Source organism: Octodon degus, unplaced genomic scaffold, assembly GCF_000260255.1.
Source record: "Octodon degus isolate 3935 unplaced genomic scaffold, OctDeg1.0 scaffold00015, whole genome shotgun sequence".
Lineage (NCBI taxonomy): Eukaryota > Metazoa > Chordata > Mammalia > Rodentia > Octodontidae > Octodon > Octodon degus.
Genome location: NW_004524591.1, coordinates 14,683,812 through 14,689,811, shown reverse-complemented (window position 1 = coordinate 14,689,811; position 6,000 = coordinate 14,683,812). Strand labels below are relative to the sequence as shown.

Here is a 6,000-nt window from a genome sequence, read left to right as displayed (position 1 = left end):
CTCACGCTCCGGGGCCTCCAAAGCCCAGTCCCCGGCGGTGGGTGGCTCAGTTCTGCGCCGATGGCCCCGCCCCTCCCTCAGACTCGGCCCCGCCCTTCCGACCACGCCCCTCTCAGGCCCCGCCCACTGCCGGCTCCAGGGGCGGGGCCGAGCAAAGGTCGAGGGGGGCGCGCTCTCCGCTCCCGCAGTGTTGCCCCCGGCGAGGCGCGCGGCTCCTCCGACTGGGCGGGCGCGGACGGGAGCGCGCGGCTGCGCGGGACCGAGCGGCGGCGCGCGGTAAGTGCGCGGCAGTCGCGGGCTGCGGCCTCGGCTCCGGCTTCTTTTACGTTAGCCGTGTGTCCCGGGCCGCGGCAGCAGGGGCCGCGGCGCTCGGTCCCCGGAACGACCCGCCCTCTCCCTCCAGAGGCCGGCGCACCGCGGGCCCGTCGCGCCCCGGCCCTGGCCCGGTCTCCATCCCACCGGCTCGTCGTCCCTCACGCCCCGTCCCCGCCCTCTTGGTCGCGGCTGCTTCTTTCCCTGGACGTCGCGGTGTAGCTGGCGCCTTCTTTCTCCCGACACCTTCCCCACTCCTTTATTCCCGACCTTCCGGTGTCGCCCAGCGTGAGGCGAAGGCTTTCCCGGCCGGGGCGAGTGTGCGCGGGCTTGGGGTGCTCTGCCAGCAGCGATTCCCTATCGCCTTGGCAGCATGACGGTGGGCCCGGAGCTTGGGGCGGAGGACCGTCGCTCGGTGATCCGGGCCAGGGCCGGGCTGACTTTGATCATCTCGTGCGGCTTCATTTGGTCTTTTCGGGGGACCCTTGACTCGTCTGCACCTGAGAAGCAGACTGGGGTGGGGGACATGTATAGCTTTTAGGCGCTTGCTCTAGCCGTAACAAACCAAGCATCTACTCATTGAGCCCGAAAGAAACGGGGCTGAAAGTCTAGGAATCCCTGGAGTTGGAGACGCAGTTGAGTAAATGTGGAGTAAAATTAATCGTCTTCAAAATCCACCACTAACAAGATCTTATAATGGAAAAATGCCAGGAGTAATTGAGTCTGTCTCTCCCGCCAGTGCTGGGGATCCAACCCAGGACCCCACACGCGGTGAGCAAGGGCCCCACCACTGAGCAGCCCTCTGCCCATTTCTCTGTTCTTCCCAGGCTTTGTCCTGTTACTCTCTTCGGTTCCCAAAGCATTTGCTGCCTCCCTCAGCCTCCATCTTCAAGCTCAAACCGGCCTTGTGATTAACATTTGCTTCTTTGTTTCACACCGATTTTTATTCTGAGAATATGTGGAGAACACCTTTTGTTTGGCTTATTAAAAATGGGCTCAGTACTGGACTGCAGCCAGACGATAAAGTGTCACATCTCTTTTAATACACTGCATTTCACTTTGTAATTTAGAAAAACAAAAATAATTCAAATTATGTTGATGTTATTAGCAATAACTGAAGGACACAAGTATAGTAATGTCTCATTTCCCTAGAGTGGAGAAATAATAAGCCTTTTGTTGCAGTGATTTTTTTGTTTCCACCATAACAAGTTTACCCTTTTTAAACACGTGTTAACTGTACAGAATGAATCCTGTGTAGCCCAAATTAGAAAAAGATGGGCAGAGATTAGAGCAGGTTGGTTAAGGGCACCAGCTGTGGAGTCCAGGGGCTCTCAGGTGGAATACTGCCTGATCACTAACTCTTTAGGTGACATGGGAGGCCCTTCAGTCTAAGACCCAAGAATTGGACAAGTTGAGTTCACTGCTCCTTGCAGCAAGGGAGACCTTATCATAGGTGACTTGGGAGGGAGTATGTAGGGAAAGGGACCTTGCTCTGGAATAGGTTGTCTGGAAGTGGAGAAAATTCCATTATCTCAAACCTCCCTATGTCTTGACTAACAGGGCAACATGAGACTAAAGCTGTGCTTGATCAAGAAGCAGCAGGTCTTCATTAGCAGGCTGGAATGAAGGTGGTATTAGGTCACTTTTGTGATTTGGACAAAGTCAGTGTTTGGTCCATGCAGTGATCTCATTTTTGTCTTGATTCATGGTTACAGACTGAGTGGTCTTGTGTGACATTCATGCCCTGTGACATTGCTCACATCCTCAAGAGCTGGCTCCCAGCAGCACCAGTGCCCAGGCATCAGGGCTGCTTCTGTCTTTCTCCTGACCTTGGGCAAGTTCCTTGATATCTTTAAACTTGTTTCTACTTTGTTGTGAAAAATTAAAGGAAGAAATGGTGTAGTGGATTGCTAACTGGTGGTCAACTTGTTATACCCATATAAATTGAACTAGCATGGTGCTGTGCGTGGGAGGCCCACCTGAGGATTGTTACTAGCAGTATAAGAAGCAGAAAGGAAAAAGCTGTTGAGAGGCTGTTAGGGAAGCAATTTGTTCTCTTGGGCTATTCTGCTGGAGGACTTTGTTATGCTGGCCTTGCTGATGAACTTGGCTCTTCTTGTTGGAGGAGGAGCTTGGGACCAGCAGGACAAGCTGGGAATCAAACCCCAGCCACTGTGCTGTACCTGAGCAGGTGTTTTAATCCGCTGAGCTATTTGGCTGGCCTTGGCTGTGGTACTTTTACAGGGGGCTTTGGTTCTTAACTTGAGGGTTGCTTGCTGGATCCAGTTCATATCTCTTAGGCTGCTAGCACAGATTGGTGAAGCAGGTCTGCATGAGACACTGTTGTGGGCTCTAGGCCTCCAATTTGATTTGTGAGAGGCATTGTTGGTGGGCTCTAGGTTATCAGCTAGACTTATGCAGGATATCAGGATCTGGGCTTTTAGCTGGATTCTTTGGTCTTTAGTGTATGGACAGATTTCCTGCACTTTTTGTATATGATTCTTTGGGTGATTATAAAGTAATCTTATAAAATGTGTCCTGTGTTTTATTATTCCTCTTGGAAAACCCCAAACCACAACAAATGGAAACAACATAAACCAAATTCCTGGCACACAGAAAGAGCTCTTCTGGAGTATGTGGTATTGAGGTTCTTCTACAAAACTTTTGCAGTCCAGGCTGAGAGCTGTTGTGACGTTCTGCATGGGATGTGACAAAGAAATATTCCCTTGTAATTCAAAGGCTTAGTGTTTCTGTAACTCTGAATAACTGTTACCAGGCACTGGCGGTTATAGTATCTTCTGACATCATTACTTTAGGGCACTGGTGACAAACCTATGGCATGCGTATTGTTTTTCTTTTAAGACAAAAGCTATTAATATAAGGGTTTTTTTTCCTAAGCTGTCTGAATTCAGTGTTCAGGTTAAATTGCAGTGTTGGCACTTTGCAATAAATAAGTGGGTTTGGGGTTGCAGTTTGGCACTTGTCTCTATAAGGTTCACTGTCACTGCCTTGGGGACCACTTTTTTTGGGGGAAAGGATTGGGGATTGAATCTAGGGGCACTCTACCACTGGACTATGTGCACCCTCCCCTATTTTTTTAATTTTGAGGCAGAGTCTTTTCACGTTGCCCCAGCTGGCCTTCAACTTGCAACCTTCTGCTAGGAGGCTTCATTTAAGATTTGTTGTTCTCACAGGCAAGTAGCTCTACTAGGCCGTGTGCTTTCTAGCTTTGAGTGCCCTCTTGCTACCTTGGTCTGTTCTCTCCAGGTCTCTCGTCTGGGAGTGTGATTCAAGTGCTAGCATATCCTTGCCTCATTCACTGTGGCTCTCTGAACTGTTGTCTGCTTTGAGCTGAGCGATTGTATAAGCAGTGTTTAACATTTTTAGACAGGGCCTCATTGTATAGTCCAAGCTGGCCCAGAACTTGCTGTTGTACCTTGAACTATTTCCAAACTATTAATCCTTCTGTCTCAACCTCTAAAATGCTGGAATTACAGGTGTCTACGACCATGCATGGCTTGTTTGCTAACATAATTCTTGAAACTTCAAATGATAACCTAGGACAGTGATAGTGAACCTATTGCACCTGTTCTGCAGCCAGCTGTTATCATTGAAAGCTCCAAAGGTTCACCATCACTGGCCTAGGATCTGTGTAGCACCTGGGAAGTTCTGCACATTTTTGGCAATGCTTGATTTAAGCTTGATCTTATCTGTGGCTGTTTTTATCTACCATCAAATTGGAGCACTGTAGAAATTTGAATCCAAGTTGACTTTTGTTTAGTTGAAACACTGTGTGTCTGGATCAGGCAACGTGGATTTTAGATCCTTCATTTGGACCTTCACATGTTACTTAATCTTCTTGGCTAGACAAGTTCTTTACATGTTGAAGAATGGTGATGCAGTGTGCTGCTGCTACCATCACCTGGTAAATTATTACATTAAATTTCCAGTCTACATTTTGGCTTATGTCCTTATTACATCAAAGTTCCTAGGAACAACAACAACAACAAAAAACACTAAAAAATGAACCAAAGATACTTTCTCTTTTTTTGAGACAGAGTCTCACCATGTAGCCCAGGCTTGCCTTGACTTCATGGTGACCCTTCTGCCTGAGGGATACTAGGATCCTTGAGTGCGATGATTACAGGTGTGTGACATTGTGCCTGGCCACCAGTATTTTTTAAATAAAGGAAATATGAAAAGTCTTTTATGTGACAGATGATTGATTTCATTTGTATTAAAATAACATAATTCTACATTGAGATTGCACTTCTCATCTATCAGGCTGGCAGAGGTCCAAAGTCTGATAATGTGTGGTTAGTAAGATGGATACATACATTGCTGGGGAGACTGCAGCCAGGTACAACTCTTAGCAGTGATGGTGAACCTTTTAAAGGTGCGTCCCCAAACTGCAACCCAAACCTGCTTATTTATTACAAAGTTCCAACACTGCAATTCAACCTGAATACTGAGGTTTTAGCTTAGGAAAAACAACTCATACATTAATATCTTTTGTTTTAAAAGAAAAGCATAATAGTGTGTGTGTGCTGTATGTTCACTGCCACTGTAGGTTACAGATACAACTGCCCATCTGTCTAGCAGTCCCTCTTGTAGGAATCCACCCTTCTGGGGCTGGGGAGATAGCTCAGTAGAATAAGTGCTTGCCTGGTATCCACCCTCCAGGTATACTTGCTCATGGAGAAGACATAGATATGGAGATAGTTGATAGTATTATTTTAAATAACAGAAATTTAGACATAATCAAGTTCTGAGCAATTAGGACAAGTAATCTGTCCACTGGAGGGAGCACTGTGTAGATCTGTAAAGAGGAATGTAGGAGCGTAGCTGTAGTACTTTTATAGGGAGCTTACAGGAAGCACTGGTTATTATCTTGAGGGTGGCTTCTGGGTCCAGTTTACATCCCACAGTCTGTAGGAACATGGAGTGATCCTTGAGAACATGTTAGGTAACAAAAGCCAAGGTGCAGAACAGTATAGACGCCTGATTACTTGTATTTGTATAAAGCAACATGAAGGTAAAATAATTGAACTGAAGAGAAATAAATGGGAAGACAGGACCAGGACATGGGCGGGAATGGGATTTTTCGGTAGATATTCTTTTACATAGTTTAGATGTTTGTGCTCTGTAAGTGCATTATGTATTTTTAAAAAAATTATTTGCATTTATTTTACACTTAACTTATTCCCATGCTGTAAGTTTTTGTTTCTTCAGTTTCATCTGGGAGATCTTTTTCTTCTGTGCAACTTTCTCCTCTGGTTTAGGAACAGTTTGTTCCTTTTCAGTAAGGATCATCTCAGAATAGCAAGGGGAGCTCATGGATGGGTTAATCTGACCATAAGCTCTGTGCGCACGGTGGCACATCGTGGGTGCTTTGTTCAATAACCAGAGAATCTACATCTAAATCCTTAAGTTCAGCGTTACTCTCTGCATTTTTAAGCATGTGCAGCAAAAATTCAGCACTCTTTTTGGGCCACCGACCCTACGTCCAGCTCCACTGTTTGGCCTGGGCACACCTACCAACTCCATCACTGTAATGCCAGAATGGCACATTTGCTCCTTTAATGTGACATCCTTCAGAGATTTGGAGGCCTTTGGATATGCATCCTCTTGATGGCCTGAGCAGTTTCATTTGTGTTCTTAAAGTGAATGCGAAGATTTGAGCCTCTT

At 46.6% G+C, this 6,000-nt stretch overlaps 1 protein-coding gene across 1 annotated transcript in view; it reads left to right on the top strand.

Moving 5' to 3' along the window:
* The first annotated feature begins 210 nt into the window (after window positions 1-210).
* Window positions 211-6,000, top strand: part of Gsdme (gasdermin E) — a 67,761-nt gene continuing 61,971 nt past the window's right edge. Inside the window, exon 1 of the mRNA XM_004626471.2 lies at window positions 211-276. The gene's annotated coding sequence lies outside the window, so the exon portion shown is untranslated. The remainder of the gene's footprint in view (window positions 277-6,000) is intronic.